The sequence below is a fragment of the Anser brachyrhynchus genome (genome assembly GCF_964034855.1).
Source record: "Anser brachyrhynchus genome assembly, chromosome: 7".
Taxonomy (NCBI): domain Eukaryota; kingdom Metazoa; phylum Chordata; class Aves; order Anseriformes; family Anatidae; genus Anser; species Anser brachyrhynchus.
Window position 1 is genome coordinate 442480 of NC_137701.1, and position 26778 is coordinate 469257.

Sequence of the window (26778 nt, forward strand, 5' to 3'; positions counted from 1 at the left end):
CTTGTATTGTTAAAAGGCACAAGGATGGCTAAACTCAAGTGACAATGATAGAACCCTTATTACCGTCAGTAATTAGGTCATCACCGATTGCAGTCATAACTGAAGATTCCTGAAAGACAGAAAAGGCTAAGTTTAATCATAACTCATTTCAGAAAGCATCACAGATTCAAAGTGCTGCAGTCTCAACCCATTCCTTCTTCCTACAACTACAAGGATAGATGGCATTTTATCTATTTATTTTTAGAAGAAAGCCAATATTACAGTACAGGTTGGAAGGGACCTCCGGAGGTCACAACTAATAAATTGACCACTTACATAAGACCACTTACAACAACTGTTTAATTTGCTTTAAGCAAAGCAAATCAGAAGAACAGGAACAGAAGAAGCGTACGCAATTATGCTGTCAAAACCATTCTTTGGTATGCGTGAACAAATAATGGTGTATAAATCACTAATTCTATGGATTTACTATTTAAGCACTTAAATACAAACACCTCTGAATGGAATCTGCTCTTTTAACTTCACACTAAGCAGAAAGCATGTTTTCAACTTCGGATTCTTTTTGCTGATTCACACAAATCTGTACAACGTATTATCTGTGAAATATTTTCTTTACAGCAAGCGTGCACTATCTTTACCTCAAAAACAGCTGGAGCCATTAAAGAATCTCCTAAAGAGCAGTCTCCAACAGCTTGCATGCTGTCACAGGGAGCATAGGAGCTGTAGTTGTAGTCAGCGTAAGCATCGTAACTCCTCTGCGAGTAGTAGTTCTGGTAATCTTGGCAATAATCATTATGGTTGTATGACTGGTACCGCTGCAATTCTGCTTTCAGTCTGAAACATGAGAAGTTGCATACAGTCAGAGAACAAGAGACTGTAAACCCAGTTCTGAACTTAAACAATTTGTCAGCTTACATACTTCAAAGCTTAAAAGGAAGCTTTCCTAAACAGTCACCTAAGTGACAGCTTAAGTCACAGCTCAAAACCTCATTTCTATAGAAGCAAGCATCCTCACCTTTGCCAATACCAGAAGGAATTGTTCTCATGGATTAACTCCAGAGCCTTGACATGGTTACCTGTACACATCAAGTATTTTTAGCGTTGGCATAAGCAAGCTGCTGCTATGTCTCTGTGCTTTGCTAAAGATTGATTTAAGACCAGAGACATTTATCAAGCACAGCTGCTTTAAAGATGCAGTCTTAACCCTTCTATCTTTTGTTTGGTTAATTACTAGATCTTATTTCCAGAAAGAAGTGAATGGAGTCAGATTATCCATTTCAAAGAAGCATCTGACGCTGCCTGTCAGTTTGCCATGTCTACCTCCACCTGCTCAGTTTTTTTGTTTGTTTAAAGTCCATTAAACATTCAACAGCTGCCAACTATACCGCTCAGGTGAAGTCAGTCTTGCTTAACAACACAATCGCGATTCTCCAGCATGACGCCTTATTATTAGTGGGAGAATTACAAAATACACTGGTTCTTAAGAAGAAAGGGCCAGCTGATTAGCTTTCACTACTTTCCCTTTCAAGATTTTCTCAGGGGCAGCTTCAGACTAATGACAAGAACCAAGACAAGTGCTATCTGTACTAAAACTGAGGTACACTGCATAAAGAACATTCAGATAACCCAGCTGCATATTCAAAAAAATCCGCTGTTTAGACTTGTCTTCACTGATTCTGTACAGGCAGACCTCCTGTGTCTGCAGTGCCCAGTTTCTCTGACTTGAATTGGGGATGCAGAGAAGTGAGTTCTATGCTTTTGGGGAAGAATACAAGCTGAAGGCATTCTGAAATAGCTTCCAAACTCAGCAAACATGAGGGACAAACTAATCCAATGGCTGGGTATTTCAATGCTAAGAGAGCACGGTACTCAGCCATTCAGAAACGTATTACTGATGTGTATTTTAATACCTACATTTGTTTCAATACTGCAAAGCTACACAAGTTCTAATAAAGAGGTAATCCATTGTCTTGTTACTGTAGTAAACAAACAGAAGATACATCATCTTAGGTCTTCTGCTTCCAACTGCACTCTTCCTACATACAGTTGTGTAGGGAAGGAAAATCTGAAAATACTGTTGACGTTCTTCTGGATAGCCGAAGCAAGAAAACATGTTTGTGGCTTATTCTTGTTTTCAAAATAAAACAATATTAATTTAATCAAAAAATTTTGGCAAAGAAGTTTGGACAGTGCTCTCTTGGAGAAGAGCATTTCCATTCTAAAGCAGAAGGAGGCAACATTTGCAGAATTATGCTAGGTAAACAGAAACAGAAGTGTCATTTTTTACTATTTAACAGAACACACAAGCTAACCTCATGAACATACTGAAATTGTTTATATGAAGTCCTGTTTTGTCAGTATCCTGAATCAAAGTTCATCAAATTTGGTATCAATTCTTTAACCGTTCAGAGACCTGAATTGCCTTAAATAAGTGATAGAACTGAGCCGGTAGAGTAAGAAACCCTCTCAGGAAGTGCTAAGCTTTAAACTCCCCATTGCCCTAAGCTCATGAAAAGCAAAGAATAGCATTTTAAACCTGTTCTAGTAATAACGCCTTTGGCTTTCCCCCTGCGTTCCCATTTTTCCCCCCCACTTCTTTCCTGTCAACCCACTATAAAACTAGTTATGTGCTTCTCTCAAACTAGAGGGAAAGCTCTAAGAACAAGAACTCCCTAGCATATAAAACCACTTGTTGTCCCTTCTACCTTATGCAGGCCCAAACCTGAAAATATTTACCAATGCATTCAGCTTTGCTGCTGTTGAGAAACAAGGCTGGTTACAATGGCAGCTAAGCCCAAGTTGCGCTGTCTGGCTAGACTTAACAGTTGGATTCCCCCAGCCATCCTGAAGCAGGTTGATGAATCCAGGGAGTCAAAACATAGGACTTCTGCATTTCTGGTTTTGTAGACTGCATCCTGTGTGCAGCCACTACAGCAAGGGCCACAGACTTTCCAAAGGCAGAGCTACAAGAATCTGATTATTTAGAATAACTGTATCAATGCACAACTCCTTGGTTACCTTTTAGAAATTCCTATGCTCAGCCGGATTCCTTTTCCCCCCAGACCTGGTGCGTTCTGGCAGTCTTGCAGTGCCCTCATCTGATCACCTTGCTCACCAAATCTGACATAGGCATACCCTCTACTATTTTCAAAAGGGAGAAAACCAATTCTAGTATGCATAACAGTTACAAAGCTAACGAATTCAGTTTCTGTCTTCTACAAAAAACAGAAGATAGCAGCTACTATAGCTTCTATTACTTAAGCAACCTCTCTGGCATGTGCACGTGCACAGAAAAGGCTTTCACCAAATTAAAACACTTGGGCCAGAAGCAAAAAGCTTATTCCTTGGTAGCATTAAGATGCAACTCACTGAGAGCCAGCAAAACAATACATTTTAAGTGCTCTCTGCGTAAGTAATCAGATTCCATATTTCTGCATATACAGCAGTTAATCAGTTAGCACTAACCCACTCCTTTTGGAGCCACAAACTTTATTGGTCACAAACACCAAGAGCTGGCTGTAATTATCTGAACCAGTATTAACCGGTACCTCTGAACTCTTCAAACAAAAATATCTTTCAGGTGCTCTTAGAAGAACAACATCAATTGCCTGCAACAATTTGATGGCTTTGCTAAACGGAGCACTGAAAAGCACAGTGGTACAGTTTCTTTTGTAGCCTGTTCAGAAATTATAGCCCCGTGCCTACAGCTTCAAATCAGGCCAATCTTACCAGCCCAACTCTTACAGCTTAAGTTCACTGCACTCGAATGCCTTCAAGACGTGCTTTTAGGAGCCATGGAGAAGAACCCTCTGGTAAGACCACCATTATAAAGTACTGAGTGTTGTTTTACACTTAAAATAGAACTATCTGTTACAGTCATTCATCAGCTTTCCCTAGGCTGCTGCTCTCTCACTACTGAATGTGATCCTGCTCTCAGTTTCCCACTAACTTTTTCCCCCAGCGGTTATGGCCTCTTTTCATCTATGACACTTTTAAGGGACTACACCGTGTTGAAAAATGCTGGTTAACATTTCCTTTTACACAAGGTGCCTCATCGAATTTTCCTGACTAAACCAAACCCCAGAACCTTAACTAGAAGAGGAAGCACACAAACACACACGCCTCCCTGGCCACCATATCTCCCCAAAACATATCTGTTCAGTAACAGACCAACTGTAAGAATACTGCGATTAAAATCAGTATAGCTCTATACACTGCTTTTGTTCGGGATTACTAGCTAATGTCCTTCCCCTTACCCCTTCTGGAATTAATACTGAATTCTGTACTCCAAAACGCGGTTCTTAAGTCATACAAATGACATTTAACAATCAGAATTTTTCCACACAGTGATCCTCAATAAAAACTTCAATCCTCTACTGCAGTCTTTCAACAAATTAAAGGAATACAAAACTGGCTAATAACTGTTCAGTGATTTTTGGACCTTTGTAGCACTAGAGTAACAGCAGTACACTCTGCAGCATAGTTGCAAGTATGTGGGAATAATCTCTTTTTTTCTCTGAAAGGTGTGAGGCCTCTATTTCACCCTACTAAAGATTTTACCACCAACTGTACTGCTAGCATTGAGACACTGCAACTTCTGTGCTTGTATGAGATGCAGGACAGGTTCCTTAAGGTGTCGCAATTTTTCGTCTAAACCTAGTGTTGAGATGCTGTGTCTTTGACTCTTCAGTATCAGCTTTCTTTCCAAACACTAACGGAGCAGCAGTAGTGACAGAATCCTGCTTCTCTTCTGTCCTTCCCAAAATAAACTGTGAGGCAGCTGCAGACTCTGCACCTGAACGCTCTGAGTGAACACCGAATGTAAATGATGGCAAGGCAGCATTTTGTGGACGCAGTCGCAGTACCAAAACCTGCAGAAATAAGTGAATGTCAAGTCCGTAACCCACGGTGTATCTGCAGTACGTGAAGGTTTGAACTACATTCTAGTCCTGATCTTTCCAGTCAAAACTGTTTAAAAAACAACCCACCAAACAGTAAAACAAACAAGAAAACCCCATGCTTCCTCTCTACATAAAACTTTTCACAACTGTGTTTTCTGCCCACCACCTGGCTTTAAAAAGTATACGAACTTCTTTGAAAGATCATGTTTTTAGTCTGAACTCCAAATGAACAACGTGTAGGGCATGTAAAGAACAAGCACGTCATTAATGAAAGCTTTTCTCTAAAAAGGATAAACTTATTCTTGGGGAAAAGTGTGGAAACAGATGTTATCTAGGCAATATTCCTACAGGAAAAACGAATAATTTTGCCACACCTCAAAGGAAAAAATAATTGTGCTTAACAGGTAAGAAAATAAAAAAAATCAGAGCAAACCAAAAAATAAATCACAGAATATGCATCCTCGTTTTAATCATTAAGTATTACCTTTGAGCTCTGCTTTGGTGCTTGGCTTTGCACTTTCACAGGCTACACACTTCGTGGCCTCTGCTTTGTTTTGAACCAAGCAGGTCTCCCAATCCCAGCTTCCTTCAGGCTTCTTGAATTTGTCTAAATCCAGAAATTCTCCAGAAGGAGCAGAAAATGCAGATGCACTGCTACTGGTCACAGGTGTTGGACCCTCTGTGAGACAAACAAGACAGTTAACCATCCTGTTTGAACATGAACTATAAAATGAGCATTAACTTTTAAATTTGATTTGTCAAATCCCACAGAAATGTTCAAAACTACTCCGCAACTCCCCCCCCCGCCCCTGAAGAAAATAAAAGCCACCAAAAACCCACAAAGAAACAAAGAAACAAACAAAAAAACCAGAGTGGAACTCAAAGCTTCCAAACAACACACAACTCTGTTCAGCACACAAGCTTCTGCTGCTGTTGACGACAGTGTAACCTCCATAAAGAGGCCTGACAGGTGCCTTTTAAAAAAAAAGGTGCCTTTTAAGAGAGAAGCAGAAGATAACGCTTCAAATTCAAAACCGGAAAGACAAGAATGGCTCTTCCCTTCCACGGCACACGCAGAAAACTTTTATCCTAGTATTACTTGCATCGCTCTTCCTCCTGACAAGTGCAACGTAACCGTGCAATTCACTGCACCATGGTCACAGTAAACCCCTCATTTCCAAAATTCCTCCTTGCAATGGCAAGAGCCTCAGACAAAGATGCCGACTGACCGCTCAGAGGTTGGAAGTCCAAGAGAATCAACTCTGTCTGAAATCCATTATCTTACCTCATGAAATTTCAGTCTTACCGCACAGGATGATTACAAAAGCCCGGTCTAGTCCACCTTAATTTGTTTCTTCCAGGATATATTTGCACAGGTGTTTTTCGATGTAATGGCATGTTAAATGACATTTAGAGTCAAAGTTAGAATTAGAATCGTATTTTAAAAACAATACAACCACGCTCAAAATCAATTACGGTCACACACAATGGGAAACAACCCAGTACTGCCCTGAAGAAGTTATCCAGCGGGTCACTCGCTTTCTTGAAGCCTACCACTGACCTTCATAGGCATCTCTCTGCTTTAGCTTAAGACTAGTTAAGACTACACTGTCTTGAAATCTGGCTTCACATCTCCCCTCAATTACATACAAACGGTGAGTAGAGGCATTTTGGACACATTCTGTAATTTTTTTTACTTATTTTTTGAAAGAGAAAAACGCAGTCATTTTTAACTCTTTCTATGGAGTTCTCATTTTCGCCAGTGAAAAATCACTATGTTGTTTTTAAATTAAGTCACTCACTTCAGCCATCTTCCCTCACCAGCTGCAAAGCCGGGGGTATCTGCATTGATCCAGCTCCGTACTAATACATTTCACAATCAGTTCAATTTATGCGACAGGCTGGAACCTGGGCTGAGACCTCTGAAGTGCCTGTAAACCAATCCTGCAGACAGCCGCTAACCCATCAACCGTACCTGGGAATCGTGTTGCTTAAAATATTCCATATATGCAACGTACTTTTATTCTGTACAAGATTCACAGAGGCTAGGATGGAAACAACAGGAAAAAAAGGACCATACCTGGTTTCTCAGACTGACAGGCTACACATTTGTTATCTTCCGTCTTATTTGGTACAAGGCATATTCCACAGTCCCAAGAGCCTTTCGCCTTCTTAAATTTGTCTCCAAAGCCCAGAGTGGCTGTTGTGTCAGTGCTGCTCGAGGAGGATGTCACTGTCACCGAGCTGTCTGTGACCACTGGTCATGTCAGAGCAGGCATTACTCCCGTTCCAGGTTTTGGTGTCTCACATGCTATACATTTTGTAGCTTCCGGTTTGTTTTGGACAAGACATGTATCACAATCCCACGTTCCAGGTACTGTTTTGAATTTGTCTCCAAAGCCCAGCATCCCTGCTGGGGGCGCTGCTGGCTTTGAGGTGTCGCATTGACTTGAACTTACTGTCTGTTTCATACTCTCAACTGTTGAGGCTTTAGTAGCTTGACAAGTTACACATTTGTCCTTTATGTCTTTGTTTTGCAGAAAAGGGTCACATGTATCAGATTGCCAGTACGATGCTTGTTTAGAAGTCTCTTTACCTGCAGAAAAAGTTGTTATTGCAGGCCTAGTATAAACCACTGTGCTTGTTGTAGGTTGTGCAGACGTAGAAGAGCGTGTTTTCAACAATCCAAAGTCTAGGAAGCAAGAAAAAAAAGTCTTCCTGTTAGCGCAGCACCTCACTACATGTAACTAAGTGACTTTACTAGAGGGCAAAAATTTCAACTCAGGTGCCAATGGTTACAACTAGACATTCAGACCGAGCGCAACAGGAAGTCCCCAGAAATCTTATCTAAACGGATGAAATTTCATCTGCTGCACTGGGTCACAACAGAACATTTCGTTAAAGCTTCATTTAACTCTTTGTTTCCAAGCAAGCTTTAAATCAACATTTTCACTGGTCGATACAAGTACAAACAGACAGTAGCTGACTGAAATCTGACAGTCCAACGTGGAATGGAAATAATACAATTTGATTAAGACGCGATGCCCAATCGAATCAAATTTCTAAAGCTCCTCCTTCCGTAGCAGATGACTCAAATCTACTCCAGTAACTGTACAGAAGTTTGTACTCGGAGCAGCAATCCATACGGTATTTTCCCACAGATGCTGAATATTAATTAAATAATAAAAACTCAAGACAATTGAACAACTGTCTAATTTTCTATAATCTTTTTCAAAATGCATCGGACACAGGACAACTCCTTATTTAAAAGGTGGCAATTTTAACAGAAAAGACAAGCTACTAATACAGAAAGACTAAAGGAAATGCATCTTAAACAGCAGCTCAAGTTGCTTGTAAATCTACCTTGAACATAGTTGTTTTGTGGTTTGTTTGTTGGTTTTTTTTTAGTCAAAAATGAAGTCTTTGAACAATGTGGATTTAGATTCTGCTTCTTTTAAACCGATAAAGAAAGTGAATGTCACTTCACTCAGAGGTCTTTCCTTAAACAAAATGCACAATGTATTTTCTCTCACTTAGCTCTTTCCAGTAGAGAAATGTGCTGCCTTCTTCACAAGTATGTAAGTTAGAAGAAGACTTTTGGGAAAAGATCAAATTCAATAAAGCCCTTTTTCTTAAAAGATATCTTTTCCACAGACACACTTTATGAAACTGTTGAAAACAATTGCAATTGCTTAAAAACAAAATTCAGAAAAGGGTTTTTAACGTAAAACACTCCACTTCTGTTTGCAGTTTAAATTTTAATCCACAGGAGCCATTGTAAGCTAAGGCCCAAAGATTCGCAGCTTTCGCCATGTATTTGGAACTGAAGCTCTTTCCTATTCTTTCTTCACCTGGGCTGAAGGTGGGACAGGAGTGTTGAGTTTTACAAACATTTCCTTTTCAATTCCACAAATTGTATTTACTTAAAATGAAACACCGATTATCTGGCTAATTCTCTTAGTACCTCATTTACAATTACATCCTAATACGTAAAGGAGATGCAACCCATCTGCTTTTCATCTTGCAGTTTTACTTCCAGCAACAAACACCACTTAGAATAGAAGGGGGCAGATGCACCCTAACAAACGCAGCGCTTAATGTAATGCTCTCCTACATTCATATTTATAGCAGATACTCTATTAACCATAAGTCGTGTGTTGGTTTTTTTTTTAATAAAAAATGCTAGCGTATTTTTTGCAGCATCTTTTTAAAAGGAGTTCATTATCTCTCCAGGATTTTTTAGAACGTCTAAGACGCTTCCTTCCTTTAATACGTGGGCAGTGGTGAAGGGACCACCAGCAAAATCTTTGACCTCCTCTTTCTGTGTGTTGATGTTGGTTGAGGTGGTGGTGTCTTTTGAAACAAAAGAAAACAAAAACAGCTTTCACAATGTGACCTAGTTAGAGCAGATTATACTCACTTTTGTTAGAAACAAGAATTTCCAGCTTTCATGCTTCTCACATAAGAATCTTCACAAATTCTACTTACTTTGCAATGCTTTATGATTACAAGCAAAACAAAAAGCAACAAAACAAAACAAAAATTATAAAAGCAGATCTGTCACTGGAAAAATACTGCAGAAGTCCAACACTGCCTGGAATTGCTAGCATGCGCAGACAGGACAGATTGAAGATTTAATAAAGAAAAAAAGGAAAATCAGCACTTCAGATCTGAAGTGCTAAAGTTTCAGTTACCTAGGGTAAGAAAGGGCGTCACTGGAGTACCACTGGGTCCAGAAAGTTCTGCCGATTTTACAACGGGAACACTAAATGTAAACCCAATCTGCTATGAACAAGAGAGGTTTTTCAGATTCTCAAGCCACAGGAACTTCAATCGAATGCACACACAAAACCAAATCTGAAAGCTGCTCTTCACATTTGTAGCACGCATGCTGAATGACAAATTATAAGCCAGAAGCCTACATACTTTTCTCCATCAAGGCAGATTCTGCTTTAGTGTTCTGCAACAGCCTACTAAATGCCTAAGAAAAAAAGTCAAGCTCCTTTATTATTTTACTTACAGAAGACGTAGGTAGCACTTCTGCCTCAGTAGATTTCACAACTGGAGATGAAAACGCAAACTCAGGACTGCTAACAGTACTTGTTGGTTGTATCTGTATTTTCAAAAGAATTAAAGGTTTATATTTAAGAGCAACAACTACCTGAATTCACTATCCAACAGAAGTCCCGCAGTGACGTCGAAAAACCTGATGTTTGAGTTATTTTGCAGATAAAAGTAATAATAAAACACAGGGAAGTTTCCAAGTGGGTATAGGACAATATCTTCAAAACCAAATTCCAGAAACTGAGAGGAAAAGCTGGAGATGCTACTTAGGTCTAAATGCACGGAAAAGCAAGCCAGGAAGCTGAAGAACGGCAAACTCAGCCCAATGATACTCCAAGAACTTCAGCAAACACCTCAACATGTTAAAGCAGCTGTCTACTTCAAACCGTACAAAAAATATTTCAAGTACTCTGGAACAGATTAATGTTTATTTTATTGCAATAATATGCCAATTATTGCACCCTAGGCTCATTCTATGTGAGGCTTATATGACCACGTTACCTCTAATTTAATAACTTAAATAAAGTTGTGGTTTAACCATTGCAGGCAACTAAGCACCACACAGCCACTCGCTCACTCCCTCCAAATGGAACAGGGAAAAGAACTGGAAGTAAAGAAGTAAAGTTGTTAAATTTGAGGTAGCATTAATGACTCATCGCATGTAATGGCTACCTGGAAAGACAAATGCCATAACCCTGTACATACTCCCCACTCCTTCCCCTTCTTTCCCCCAGCATTTATTGCTGAGCACGATGCTAAATGGTGTGGAATATCCCTTCGGTCCTCTGGGCTCCGCTGTCCTGGCTGAGTGCCCTCCCAGCCTCTTGTGCATCCCCGACCTCCTCGCTGGCAGGGCAGCGTGAGACACAGAAAAGGACTTGTCACTGTGTAAGCACTGCTCAGCAACAGCTAAAACACCAGTGCCTTACCAACACTGTTTTGCTCACAAATCTGCAACACAGCATCATCTACTACGAAGAAAATTAACTCTACCCCTGCCAAAACCACTATAAATAACTTGGCATAAAGTCCACACCCCCCTTCCCCCGCAGACTTCCACAGCATTTGAAGCAGTTATACAATCACGTTAAATGGGAGTTGGCAGGCTCTAAGACTGAGAGAAGCAGAATCAAAACATTTATGCCTTTTTCCCCAAACTGGCATACAACCCCAATTCATTCAGCTGCGTAGAAACTAATATTTGTTAGTTTCATGAGCACCACAGAAAAAGTCAACTCGCAATAAAGCAGTATACTCATTGTAAACATTATTTATAGCATAAAGATTTACCTTGCCCGCCGCCGTCGCTGCTGCATCTGCCATGCCTGCCGCCTCCGTTGAATTTGCCACGCTTGTCGTTGCCGCTGTTGACTTTGCCTTGTCCTTTGTCATCAGCAGATATGGCATGCCCGCCGCCATTATTGGATATGTCAAGCCTGAGGGCACTGTTGAACACGTTATGCCCGACGTCGCCGTTGTATATATCATGTCCTCCACCTCCTCCTCTGATAGATCTGTCAAGTCCTCCACCTCCGATGGATCTGTCATGCCCTCCACCTCTGATGGATCTGTCATGCCCTCCACCTCTGATGGATTTGCCATGCCCGTCGCAGCTGCTGGAGTTGCCGTGCTCATTGCTGCTGTTGAAACAGCGCTCGGTGACGCTGAGACAGCGCTACTACCAACGAAACTAGAATTGAACTGAGGCAGCGATGCAGCACTGATGGGTAGGGGTATGTTCGGTAGCACTGGTTCCTCCACTTCCTAAAGTTGCAAATTTTAATTTTTCTTATACAAGACATACTACTTTCTCACCCCATCCCACCCAATTTATTAACAAAATTAAATAGAACAAAAATCCATACAAATTAAGAGAAAGCAAGTTTCCAGAAGAAATCCCGATCTCCCCACCTCTGTCTACCACGTCATTTTAATTTATGGCAGGCCTGCTTCCACATTATACTCTATTCAACAACTGTACAGCAAGAACACTGAAAGTTAACTCAAAACCTGTGCAGAACAGAGAGGCACAGATCACATTTTCTTTCTTTCTTTTCTATACTTTAGTCATCAAAGCTCTGGAGAAGCATCATCCTTTCTAACTACCCTCGCATGGCTTCAATTAAGAGTACACTCTCAAGACAAGTGAGAAAGTGTTCCTCTTGCAAAATTAGGCAGGATAGCTGCCAAAGTTTCTAAAGTCACTACAGCAGTGAACGTGGAAAAAGGTAATGTTTAAAGAAGCAGGTAGGTTCAACAACCAAACTAAACACAAAAAGCACCAAAGAAAGTCAGACTAGCAGCACTGAAGATTGTGTTCTGGTAAATACAGTCTATACCATGTATCAGGATGCAAATATAAAAATCAGAAGAGAGCCTCTTAACAACTTCAATTTTCATCCCTGCCACTTACTTTATTTGATTACTAAGATTGGATGAGTTATGTTTTAAATGGCATAGAAAATCTGACCGAAATTTGTACAGTACTATCATGATCTACTTAGAAATGACTAGGCAGGGATGTAAGTTGGTACTACTGATATTCAGTGCATCCTGTAGCTTACATCTGTTTCACAGTTTTGATTTGAAAAGTTTATGGAACCTTTGATATTTGGACCATTATTTTATTTGTGTTACAGGAATAAACAACAGTGTTTACGATTTCTTTATATTGCATCATCCAGAAGTCCCATTTAATGATTTGAAACTTAAATTAACTTAAATACTTAATATTAACTTAATATTAATTAAATACTTAATGTTAACATAAATACTTAAATTAACTTACAGGCAGCTTATATAACATCCAATAAAAGAAAAAATAATCTGAATATTCATGGTCATAGTTTTATGGAATAGATTTTTCCTATTAAAATGAGAAAAAAACTCTCTCACAATGAGTTTGGTGAGTATCAAAAACTGAGTCATCGTTAGCAGACATGCAGAATGCTCTCTTCTACTACTCTTTTTCACACTCTTGGCCTGTATCTTTCTGTATGACTTAAATATGAAACCAAAAATTAAGCTTTTTTTTTCTTTTTATACTTGGCACTCGTTTCAAGTATCATTCCTTTAGAAAAACTATACAAACCTTCACCAAAACTTCTCTTCTTAGGACTCATTCATTCAATTGCTAACGAGAAATGTTATAGTTTGAAGAATCTCCAAGGTAAGAGAATTAAAAATTTCAAAATTACATAAGCAAAGTTCAGGTATTCAAACACAGGAAATCAATTGGAGCCTGCTCTGAAACCCACAAGAAAACAAAAACAATGCAAAAATAAAGCGGTATTGTTATAATTTACTATGATGCAATAAAACTGACACACTTAGCTAGTTACTTCAGTAAGCTCAGTGACAGCAATTAATTTAAGAGTCACTTACCTGTTCTTGTACAGCTCTTGATAAATAGTGTATTCCTCTTTCCCTTCTCATTTTGCCACCTCCGCTACTCACTCCTGAAGACAGACCATTGGACGCAGCAGTACTGAATTTGTAGCTGGTCACATTGCTAGCACACGACAGTACAGAAGTTGGGGGAAACAAGAGAAAAAAAAATTACCAGCCAAATTTTTTTTTCAAGATATTAGAGCTGTTATTAGTCCTAGAATTGAAACCTGCTGATCAGAAAAAAACTAAAGCTGTCTCACAAGTTGCTAAACGCTGGTAAATACTTGATGTTCTAAATAGGAAAAACTTTATTAACAGCAGCAATGAAAAGGACATACATAAGTGCACCGTTCACACGGGAACAATGACTAAGCCAGAAGACCTGAAATAGAAGAGCTGATTTAGATTGTTATTTTCCAGTGCTTCCTTTAAATAGGACTGGTTCTCTGATTCTGCGATGCACGTGTATCTTTTGCAGGGATATAAAAGAACAGCTCACAAAAATACAGAAAGAGTGCACATATGCACACATACACATGGGAAACACTGCCAACAGCTCTGATAGAATAGGGACGCCTTAGACTTGTGTGGCAAGGTAATATGGCCTAAGCTTCAGAAGCAGCTCTGGCTTTCGTGTGGCCATCAGCAGGAACAGCAGAGGTGTTTGGGTATGCCAACATTCCAGAAGTCTTTTCAGACATGAATACAGATCCCTTTTGTAAGGCATACAAAGGCGTTTTTCTGGTACTTAAAAAAGCCTAGCTCAAAACCAGAAAGATATCCTAATCCAAGAGCAAATGGGGAAAAAATAACCCAAACCAGAAGTGAAATAGGGAATAACTCTAACAAAAGTACTATGGCAAGAAAATGAAGTATGCCTGGAAAAACTGTGACATCAAAGCTTATCTTGCAGCCAATCAGTCAGTCAGTACAGAAGTGCATTAGATCGCACTGGAAGACACCAGGTCAAACTCCCACAATACTGAGGAGGAGAACTGGTCTAAACTTGTCAAATACTTGACAACAGCCTGCTTAGCACTGTAACTGCATAGAGGAAGACAGATCCCTAAGGCATATGCTCAGACTTTTCTCTAATCCGAACTGTCAATCCATTAGAATTCTGAAAAAAGTCTTACATCAAAATAGATCTTCATTCAGACAACTATCGCTTGCCCGTAACAGCCCATATTCCTCTTTCTGTTAACACCTGTGAGCTTCAAGGGGGCAAAGACAGCTGTCAGCCTTCAAGCAAGTCTAATCTACAATTGGACTCAGGATATAAAATATATATATATACACACACACGCATAGATATATAGCATTGGTGGGCCAGAGATTTACTGAGTATTCCAACTCAACTGTCCAAAGGGACTCTTGCCAGCAGATCAGTGTGGTGCTCCTGCTCCAGAACATGGCACCCAACAGAGACCAGCATCACAAAAAACACTACCACCACTACCTACTCTACAAACAAAAGGTAGGGCACTGCAATAAACTTTGTGAACGAAATCAAAAGCAGTGTGAGTTTTCTGTATCTCCTTCCTAAATGGAGAAGTAGAAAGGAGTTCTAACAGAGACAATTTAGAACAGTTTGAAAAAAACATAATTAAAACCCAGCACCTGATTGCACCTGTACCAGAACCTTAAAGCCAGTCGCTTCCACCCCTAAAAAGGTGGTTGTTGTGAAGTCCAACTTTTAGATGCCAAAACAAAGTGTTGAGTTCTTTCTGCAAGCCAAAGAATGCCCATGGTCACATAAGAATTGCTTGGCAGATGAGCATAGAGTCAACAAAATTCCCTGCTACTGTTCTTTGAAAAGAGCGACTCCCTAAAAACAGAGTGCAAAGTCCCTTAACTCAAGCATTATTACCCAAAACACCATTTGCCCAGAAGGAAAAGCCATCAATATTATCTGGAGGATAACTCATTTGACCTAAACCAAGAAAGCAGTATAACACAAAGCAGTCTCCTCAAGAAGAAATTCAATTAATTCTGCTGGATTTTTTTTATTTTAGAGATGAGTTAGCATTTGGCCTCAAATGATCCTAAAGAACACATGGTCTTCATGTGAACTCAAAGCAGACAATTAACTTCATCATGAAAGGAGTATTAAAAAAATGAATAATAAATCATAAATCTTCCTCCATGTTTTTGCTTAAAAAATAAAGAAAAAAACACATCAATAAACATCCTCCTGAACTGTAACTCACTTCCCCTACTTCACCTTCTAAAGAATACTTCAGAAAGAATCATCCCATTAGGACAGAGCTTTCAAACTGCAAGCAATTAAATAGCTAAAACTAATAGCTTTTCCCCTAGGGAACATTAGGAGGGACAAATTATTTTGTTATAAGTAAACTGAGTTATAAACCATGAAATATCTGTCAAAGCAAAATTTGTAACGCTACAGATTTAGTTAAACTACAAAATGAGCCATATTTCCTGTAGAAGGAAAAAATTAGGCCTCCAATAGCAAAGATCCTTTCTGTGGATACAGCATTATAACGTGCCTCGTTTCCCATCTTCGTATCCTACTCAGAAGATAAACTTGGGATAAAAAGTGGTGTATCAGTACTTTTATTCTTGCTCATCTTCCTTCCTTTCATAAAAACAACAATTTTCTCAAAGTTATATTGATCTTCAAACACAATCCAGACTTTGCAGCTCCCTCAAAATACAAAATTTTCATTGGATTTCCCATTCCTTTTACTGAGAACTGTCACCACCTTTCAGGTGCAGACCGTACTGAAAAAGGAGATTTCTTTCTTTCTTCAAGTAAGTTTTAAATTAATAGATGTCATACCTTTCAGATGGTTCTGCTCGCTGTTCTGCAGGCAAAGTCTTCTCTCTCATCCCCTGCAAGTTAAGTTTAGTTCAAGACTTAGCTGAATATGTACAGCATACACAAAGTACCAACAACCACTTCATGTGGTTTTTTTGTGGTTTTTATTTTATTTATTTATTTTTAATTTTATAGCACTGAATACACCTCACCTACTTAACGTTGTTCCGTAATTCAGCATTGTGGGTACAGTTCAGTTAAATTTTGGGGCTAAAGTAAGCATCACTGCTTCACTCAGCATTGAGGACAAACTGATAGAACACTAAATCAAATTTGTCAAATCCTCTAACAAAGAAAGTAATTATTTTAAACAAAATGACAAAAATTGTGTGTGTGGGGGGGAGAGTTTTCATCAAAACTTGTGTTTACCAGCCCCGTAAAAGGGACATACTTTTCTGTTTTCTATCATTTATCAACAAACAAGAAAAAAAAAAACTCTACCCCCCTAAAAACTAAGCAGTTGCTGCTACATTCATTTTAGAACTTTACCAAATGGAGATTGTGCTGGCTAAACAATACAGAGATTGAAAGAGTTAAAAGCAATAAGCAACCAGTATTACTGACCACTTTGATTTCCAGCCTAAGAAGCCCATACACTTAACACGTGGTCATTTGTACACTCAGACTGATACTGGAAACACAGATGTTTTCGCAGAAAGAGATGCCCATTTAATTTTATGGAAAATTTATTAGACTCCATCTACTCCAAAGCAATCAAAACCGATAACTCAGCACATTGTCAGAACTCTCACTTGGAGCACATAGCTCACCTGGAATAGTTTACACAGAACACGGGCATGTTTCATCAGTGACAGCTTTGTGTACATGAGAATATAAAAGGAAAACATTTCTGTCTTTTAATATTCTTTCACTGACAACAGGATGACTCAATAGCACATCATGACATCGTGAAAACAACCACAAGACACTGAGTGTTCCAAAAACAGAATTAAATCCATAAAAGCTCAATCTATTTCACAATGGTTCCCACTGCCTTAAAGCTCGCCTCAAACATACTATCAGTACTTTTTGCAAAGATAGGATAACAATTGGTTTGAGAAACATTCCAAGACTGGAAAAAAAAAACAGGCACATAAAGACTCAAAAATGTACTCACTTGGTACTTTGTGTCTCCTCTCTGGCAAATTTTGCTGGACTGAGTAGTTGAAGTCGGTGATGGTTCAGAATACCGCGTATAACGCATCGGCTGACGGTTTACTGTTGGTGTCACAAGTCTCTTAACAGGTGGAGGCTGGAATGCATTCTGGGATTCCAGCTTTGAAAGGGAAACAGCAATCAATTTATCCTTACGTCCACCCAAATTAATTCCAATATTTATTGATGAAAACAAATTACAGAACTATAAACCTCCCCCCATCGGTCTTGGCACTCAGTGAATACAATTTGAAAATTCTGAAGACCGTTCAACTTGTAGAGGGAAATCACCAGAAAACCAGTAACAAAATCCATAAAGCTATATATAAGTAGCCAAAGTCTGACTGAATTCCATTTCAAAATTTGGCAGTTAGCTTCATAGACAAAATAATTCATGCTACCATAATTAAAATAACCCATGTTCCTAGAATATGCTCCTATCTTTTCCTCTGCCCACACTGTGATTTTTTTTTTTAGTAGCTTAATTCATTAATTTAACATTCGAAGTGTTAAGCAACTAATTATACAGGCTTCTGGGCTTCACATCCCCTACATTTTCCCTCTTCAAAGTTACACAAACAATAGAACACACTCAAAAAAAAAACAACTTGTCAATCTTACAATAATCTCATTCATTAAAATATGATCCAATGCTTTACATGTGCATTAGATGCACTTCAAGTAGTGGGTTTGACTTCCCTTTTCAAAGCATTTTCACAGACCAGAGTTAATTTTTAACACAGACCACTGCGTGTTCTGCAAAACTGACTTAACTGAACTGTCAGACAGAAAACAAACCCTAAAGGCTACAAGATTTACCGATGGCTCCGCCTGCGGTCTTAAGGATCAGAAAATACAGTCTTAGGAAGCATGCTATTGTTCAAATCAATACCAACAGGAAATTGTTTACGCTGCAGCTTTAATTTCACAGTATCTCCCAGCTCTTAGTAATAGGATTCACACTCTCTCTAAAGTATACAAAAATACATCTTTCTAAAAAATATTACATTCAGTTTGAAACCTTGAATAAGACATGTTTTATGTAAGTTCACAAATCTACTTCGAGTGAACGACGGTTCATTGCTGGTTTTAAAGGTAAAAAAGAAAAATATTAATTCCCCCAGTTAGGCATTCAATACACCAAGAGCTATTCTGCCTGGTACAGTTCCTTGAAATAAGAAAAATACCACATCACTGCTACCCACCGCAGAAGTTTAGCCTGAGTGCACAAGTGTTCCGTCAACCGCATGTTCACTTTAGCAGGAAAACAAACGATCATCTCCTCAGCAAATAATTGCTTCTCATTGCGGGCTACCCTTCTCCCGCCACCATTATGAATTCTAGTATTATGAATAGACAATCTATCTCCTTTCACCCACTGACAGCTGCGTGCAACATTCATTTAGTGGCTGACAATTTCAGGCTCTCTGTTGCAAATCTGGCAGATCTTTCTTAATGCCTTATCACAGGTATATTGCTATAATATAACTGAGAATTCACACCAGATTTGGTTTTAGTTATTTGGATAATATTTATGATATACTTCACTTCTCCATGCCCTTGTAATTTGGCAGATGGTGAAAAGATGGTCCAGGAAATCTGAGATGTTTGTAAACTCTGAAGTGATTGTAAACTTAATTATACATCCATCCAATCAAGGAATTAGCACAGAAACTTCTTGAGACACTGTCCCTTTGCTCATTAGAACAGAAGATGAAAAGTTTGCACATCTTGTTATTTCCTTCAGTCACCTGATCTTCAAGTGGTCATTTAAGGGTTTTGCAATTTAATAAGCCCAAGAATACCCCTAACTAAAGTCATCAAAAAAAGATGACTAGTTTTCATTTTTTAAAGAAAATGAAAGGAAATCATGCTTTACCACAGCATTATCACCAGTTCTGTGCTACCTCCAAATAGGAATTTAGGAGCGTTAAGATTTATAGCGTCGAAAAAGAAAAAGAAAAAAAAAACCTCTACCCCCCTAAAAACTAAGCAGTTGCTGCTACATTCATTTTAGAACTTTACCAAATGGAGATTGTGCTGGCTAAACAATACAGAGATTGAAAGAGTTAAAAGCAATAAGCAACCAGTATTACTGTCCACTTTGATTTCCAGCCTAAGAAGCCCATACACTTAACAAGTGGTCATTTGTACACTCAGACTGATACTGGAAACACAGATGTTTTCGCAGAAAGAGATGCCCATTTAATTTTATGGAAAATTTATCAGACTCCAACGATGGTTCATCGCTGGTTTTAAAGGTAAAAATGAAAAATATTAATTCCCCCAGTTAGGCATTTAATACACCAAGAGCTATTGTGCCTGGTACAGTTTTGCAGTTTAATGATACCCCTAACTAAAGTCATCAAAAAAAGATGACTAGTTTTCATTTTTTAAAGAAAATGAAAGGAAATCATGCTTTACCACAGCATTATCGCCAGTTCTGTGCTACCTCCAAATAGGAATTTAGGAGCGTTAAGATTTATAGCGTCGAAAAAGAAAAAGAAAAAAAAAACCTCTACCCCCCTAAAAACTAAGCAGTTGCTGCTACATTCATTTTAGAACTTTACCAAATGGAGATTGTGCTGGCTAAACAATACAGAGATTGAAAGAGTTAAAAGCAATAAGCAACCAGTATTACTGTCCACTTTGATTTCCAGCCTAAGAAGCCCATACACTTAACAAGTGGTCATTTGTACACTCAGACTGATACTGGAAACACAGATGTTTTCGCAGAAAGAGATGCCCATTTAATTTTATGGAAAATTTATCAGACTCCAACGATGGTTCATCGCTGGTTTTAAAGGTAAAAATGAAAAATATTAATTCCCCCAGTTAGGCATTTAATACACCAAGAGCTATTGTGCCTGGTACAGTTTTGCAGTTTAATGATACCCCTAACTAAAGTCATCAAAAAAAGATGACTAGTTTTCATTTTTTAAAGAAAATGAAAGGAAATCATGCTTTACCACAGCATTATCGCCAGTTCTGTGCTACCTCCAAATAGGAATTTAGGAGCGTAAGATTTATAGCGTCGGAAATTAACAATTTTCCTCCTCTTTACTTTGAATGGTGATAAAAAGCACAAAAACTAGTTTTCTGTGCCCGAATGAACACGGAAGTCTGTACAAAGTCTATATGACCACTCAATCAGTATTTTTCTATTTGTGATCATTTCTTCAAGAGAAAACTTGCCTCAACAGGAATTTTAATATGCAGCTTCACCCCAAGTTGTGGGACAAGATAAAACGACTTGGTGTGTTCTAGAGTTGTTGCTCTCAACTTACAAAGATAACATAATTCTTAACCTGAGTAATCTTCACAACCCATCATCTATTGTGGATACATGCCAATATTAACTTGATTTGATGTCTATGTTGTCACTGAGGTTTGAGAAAATTTTTCTAATAGTGATAAAGCATTGAAAAAGTTATCTACCTCAGCTTAAGACATTATTGGTTCTTACCTTTCTTCGTTTGGACTGGAAGTCAGTAATATCCGGTTTATCTATGTCCGGAGGCTAAGGGATAAAACAAAGCATAAATATTAGAGGGCATTTTTTTTTTTCCTGAGAGAGAGGGTTCCCTGCAACAAAAATGTGGGGGTTCATGGTCAACTTACACAACACAGCGGCAAAACAGATGCCATTCTTTTAGCATCCTGTTGAAAAAACAGCGCAATAAATTAAACCGGCCACAACGTAAGGAAGAATAGTTTTATCTTTATGCTTTGATGGCACATTTACTAAGTTTTATAAACACATGAAGCAAAAACAGATTAAAAGAAGTGCTATTTACCAACAAAGGGCTTGACAGCTTCTCCATTGCCTCCAAGATGCGCCGTGCTGAGGTACTTAACGTAGCGCGGGACCGCACAGTTTCTTGTCTAGCTTTCGCTCTCCTTTGTGCCTGAAAAATTAGCATTTTAAGTGTTACAATGGTCAATTCTGAGCTAAAGAGGCATGTATTTTACGTCCCAAGGCTACACTGATGATACAATCAATATATTCTGATGACAGAGAAAAATGCAGTCACTGGGAGTTTAAGCCATAAAGAAGAGAATACATTCGGAGTTTAATGAAGTTTACCTTGGGCCTCAGTGCATCTTGCACGTGCTTGTTGCACGAGCAATAAAAGAACTCCGTACTTGTAAAAGGTCAAGACGGATGATGCTAGGACTGCTAAGGCCTCCGAAGCAGTAATCAGGGAAACAGAACTCAAGAAAAGGCTTGTGGTACAGAAAGCATTTTCAGTAACAACACAGACCTCAGAGTTTCACGATGGTCTAAGTGTACCATCTTAAAATCAGTGTATACAATCATAACCAGGAACTAGTTTTACTTCTCTCTTGCTTCCTCCCTTCCCCCAAGATTAAAGTTGGCTGCAAATCTTTGTCTTAAAAGATAAAGATCTGATTTAAACTGTAACAGATCTAAACATTACACTGAAAAAGTAAACTGTTTATTTGCACCACCCAACTTCAAATATCAGTCAAAAACTTCCTTTGGTGTGACTTTTTTTCTTCCCAGGTTAAACCCCTCATATAACCACACTGTGCTTATCACACGATGTGAAAACAGGAAGCAGACCACGCAGCATGTAAAAACACAAGTGAGACTCACAGAACCACAGAATGGTTAAGGTTGGAAGTGACCTCTAGAGATCGCCTGGTCTACCCCCCCGCTCAAGCAGGGCCACCCCGAGCAGGTTGCCCAGGACCATGTCAAGTCAGCTCTTGAAGACCTCCAAAGAGGGAGACTCCACAGCCTCTCCGGGCAACCTGTGCCAGGGCTCCATCACCCGCACAGTGCAAAAGCATTTCCTGATGCTCAGACAGAGCCTCACGTTTCAGTTTGTGCCTGTTGCCTCTTGACCTGGCACTGGGCACCGCTGAAAACACAATGGCTCTCTATGCTCTTTGCACCATCCATTCAGGTATTTATATACACCAATAAGATCCCCCCTGCACCTCCTCTCCTCCATGCTAAACAGGCCCAGCAGTCCCTGCCTCTCCTCAGAGGAGAGGTGCTCCCAGTCCCTTGATCATCTTGGTGGCCCTTCGCTGGACTCTCTAGTACCTTGCTGTCATTCACAGCAAGCAGCAAGAAGCAAGCTACTCTCTCCTTTAAAAGCCTAGTATTTTGGTTCCTCTTTTTACCATAATGCAGTAATATTGTAAAAAACAAAAATAGCCGACCAAAGAGGGTTCCCAGCTTTGCACCACAAGGTTTCAAGGTTTCCCGTAAGTGAGGTACTTGTACTGCCCTTTTTCCGTTGCACAAATGGACTGTCAGAACAGAGCCAGCAAACCCGCGTTTTCATTTTCTTCAAATTCCTTTTGATTTATCGATAAAAGTCACTTTCATTTAAATACATTCCTACCAAACCTGACTTGACTTTCCTTTTCGATTCAGCTCTAGCTAATCAGAGTTGTCAGCAGTTTTTATTTGCTATTTCCAAGAACACTTGGGGGCAAATAACTCTCTCCAAGAACTATATGAATCGTTCAAAACAGAAAGCATGTTACTGCTTATCTTGAGACTGCATTTAGTCCTGCATGCCTCTGTGTACCAGAAGAACAAAGGATCAGCAAAGTTGATTTTAGATATTTTCAAAGACTGCAGGTTTATACAACATATCCATAGCATGAATGTAGGCATGCTTGGAAAAGAAGATCCACAGATAAATATTAGCCAGGTTTGACTACTACATTTGACTACTAATACTACACTACTTTTGTCATACCCGGTAAGGTTCCGTTCTTCGCTGCCTTGATCTTACAGCTGCACCACCATAGGTCGTCTTTCCGGGGTAAAATGGAGAAAACCCAAGCTGGTTTTGCTTAAAAACAGATGTGCTTCCACGTGCCTACGGAAACACAGTACGATAGGTGGATAGAAAAACAGGTACACATTCAAACTGATTAAAAGAAATACTGTGCAGTACTTACAGGACACAGTCCTCCAAAAGCAGATAAACCGAATGCGGGTTTCTTAGAGCTAGCTGCAGAATGCTGCGAGAGGGAATGAGTTCTTTCAGCTCCTGCGGGCAAGAGCAGTGATGATGAAGTATTTTTTAAAACTGCAACATCTGCCAAAATGACGTATGCTAGATGTAAATGCCTCTCGTACGTACAGAACTTTAACAATAAAGATCACACTAATTCAAGTTCTTCAATACAGAAAAAAAAGCATGACTTCAGCTTCCTTAAATAGATCAACTTCACGTACAGACTGAAAACCAAGTATCACCTACAAACTTGAAAACTGTTCACAGAGCTGCAAGTAGTTTTCAGCAATCTTACCAAGTTAATACTGTGCTTCCAATGCAGATATTTTTTTCCTTCAGGCTAAGATAAAAGAGGACCGCATAAACATCAGTGCATTTGTACGGACAAAGCTTTTTTCTGTGTTGGTAAAAGGCTGGAGGCCAGCACAGATCATAATCGCATAGGTTTTAAACCTGGAAGATTCCCCAAAGGCTGCTCTAAGAGTTAACGATCTTCTGCCCATGTATGTTTTACGAAGACACACCAGAAAGTTCTAGTGCACTCAGGTTATATTGCTAAAGCCCAGCAACTCTACTCTACTACTCAGCTGTACAAAAGTTCTCTGGAAAACCTGCTGAGCACACGTCAGTCCCTGTCTATATGGGGGACTAGAAAAAGCTGCAAACCTGCTGTTCGCCCTTTCAGCGAGAAGACCTACGTACCAACCTACATCGACACGATGCTTATTTTTTATTTTAAAATGGTGTGCTTTCCTCAATGAATTTGGCAAAAGACATGAAAAGTATTGACAGCTGAAGCCTTCTACCAAGAAAGGTCAAAAAACAGCCTATAGCTTATGTCAGAGTAGTTTCTTTATCTTCTCTTGCTGAAACACAGGAAAACATCTCGTGTTCCTATTTGTCACCTGCACTTATTCACATTTAACCAGCTGTCTGTTAGATATTCTGAGTCACTCTTCCTTCTAGACAATCAGCCTAGTTGTCAAGCTACGGCAAGTCAGCCTGATTTCCTACCGTCCCAGTTCAAAATTTACATATAACCTAGCTGAATGTGTATATTTCAGCATTGACTCTTTCTAACATCAGGGTATCATAAACGTATTCCAAAGCACGCTTCTATTAAAAAGGTGATAGGATTATATACTTCTAAAACACTAAAAATTCAATTTAATTCTCGCATCCAAAGTTGACATTCACCTATTTTATTTACTAAGGTGATGTGGAATATTAAAGAACGCAAGGTACTTCACATTAAAAAAAAAGTCAATTAAACAGAGAACACAAAAATCACCTTCATCAGATGCTCTAGAGGAGGAATCACTGGTTGTTGAGATGTTATCATCGTCTTGTTGAGAGGTAGAATCTTCTATTTCTTTTATCAAGGACAGCCTAGGACTGCCAATGCCAAATACAGAAGATGTCGAGGGCTGACAAGGTGGGACAGGAGAATCCAGCATGGTATAATTCAGACGGCTCCGATGAAGAGAGGGCCTTGTTAACACAACTGGGAAGTTCAGTGCTGATCTACTTGTGGATGGTTCTAGACAAGAACAGGGAGATAATTAGCTTTGCTATAGACAAGCTCACAGAAGCCAAAACCTGTTTCCTATCGACAGCCATGCTATTGCCAAGTTCTAAGCGCAAAAAGAGAGAAGCCAAATTTAACTTCTTCCTCACCCAGATACGGTTGCATCTAACTGTCTGGCTACAACAACAACACTGCTTGCGATACACAGTATTAATGTTGCATCCAGAAGTAGTTAACTATGAGGTTTTACAACACCACATTCTGACCCCGTGCTCAAATGCTCTAACGCTGACTTGGCCGTTCACTAAATCAAACATATATACTCCTTCTCCCATGTACAGCTTGCAATAAGCTTTACAAAATTTGAGATTACACGGTAAATTACAGATAACACTGCAGCTTCCATAATATTGGAACAAAGGTTACATTAATCTGAATACACAACATGAAAATGAACGTTTGCAGTACTTTTTTCCCAAGTTCTTCCATATCAGCTCACGTTAGAGGCAAAACATCATCTCCTACCCATTAACTATTGGGATTTTGACCCAAGGGACAAGGATGTTGACCCAAGTAACCAGACGAGCATTTTTCCCTCTTGAAGCAAAGGGTCTGCAAACAATGCCAGTGGCCTGGAATAGGTGGCCTTGAAGTCTATCTTGCTAAATGAATGGAACTATTCATGGGTATTTTGCCTGATGAAAGCCTACTGTCTCTCCCAGGAATCTGGGCAATTCAAATGACTTTGAGCCACTATCCTCTTGATACTTGAACTGAAGCTTAAACTAGTTAGTTCAATCTTCATAACCACTGCAGTACCACTAATTAGCTCTCCAAACCATGAGCAGATTTTTAGGACAGCACCGTTTGAGATACAGAAAGTTCTTCAGGCGGAAGGCCACCCAATATAGGCTCCAGCACACTGATACCTCAGAACTGAAGAAACACATTGGTTTCAAAATGTAGTAATAATTAAAAAAAAAAATCTTATTCTTAAGCATAGTAAGCGACACCCACGGACAGCAACATAAGCTGCAAAAGGTTCCAGGGTGTCCACCTGCTCCTGATCTCCTGGAGTTAGCAAGCTTGCAGTGCAGCTGTTCTTACTGAAAGCTCCTTTCACGCAGTTACATAGGAAAGCCAACATGTGTTCCTCAGTCACGAAGACCTTCTCTATTCTTTTCTCCAAACTCATTCCCAAGCTACAGCTACACAGAAAGCCATCAATCTCCTTGTTTACAATTAGATGAGATTGGAGGCAAAGATATTTCCTCCTTATTTTTTGATTCTGCCAACAACAGAAGCAACTGACTTTCCACATTATCTATGGTTACCTACGCACGCTCAGACAAAACTTCTTTACTTATTAAAAGCTGACTTCCCCAAAACAGCTAATTTAAGAGAAACTCAAATAAGAATAGATGCAAATTTATACAACAGGACTACAGGAACAGTGAGAGGCACTGGATATAAGACAAATTAATCTTTCATGAGGTAAAGGAGTTGCAAACCTCGTTGCCAACGGTCCAAATACCTTCTCAAAGACACCCCCTCCCCCCGCGTAGACCTTAAAGTTATTGAATATTTTAAGGATAATAATCTCATAAACCACATCCGTGCACAAGTTCCCCAGTTCACCATCAAGTTAACGAGGAACTTTACTAAATTGATCAAAGCCCAAAACAAAAAAAAAAACAAAACAAAACAAACAAAGTCGGGACACGAGACGGAATTTTCCTCTGCCATTCTAGCATCTAGTCTTTTGTTTCGAAGACTGCAAAACAAATTAATTTTTTTAATTGCCTTAGGCAATTAGACAGATTTTCATTCCATATCTTTTAAAAGATGGAAAATGCAACCCAGCACACTTGCAAATGACTTATTTTCAGC

General features: G+C 39.2%; 1 pseudogene across 1 annotated transcript in view; it reads right to left on the bottom strand.

Annotated features, from left to right (window-relative positions):
• Positions 1–840: 840 nt before the first annotated feature.
• The window catches only part of LOC308197733 (nuclear pore complex protein Nup153-like), a 28230-nt pseudogene continuing 2292 nt past the window's right edge, over positions 841–26778 (bottom strand). The window contains exons 2-16 of the transcript in view: positions 24652–24900; positions 23302–23393; positions 23097–23219; positions 21150–21260; positions 20974–21012; positions 20797–20872; positions 18360–18373; positions 17315–17557; positions 16159–16211; positions 13350–13476; positions 11256–11729; positions 9889–10014; positions 6982–7648; positions 5386–5580; positions 841–4871 (exon numbers count right to left, since the gene is read on the bottom strand). The product of the transcript in view is annotated as a nuclear pore complex protein Nup153-like (transcript). The remainder of the gene's footprint in view (positions 4872–5385; positions 5581–6981; positions 7649–9888; positions 10015–11255; positions 11730–13349; positions 13477–16158; positions 16212–17314; positions 17558–18359; positions 18374–20796; positions 20873–20973; positions 21013–21149; positions 21261–23096; positions 23220–23301; positions 23394–24651; positions 24901–26778) is intronic.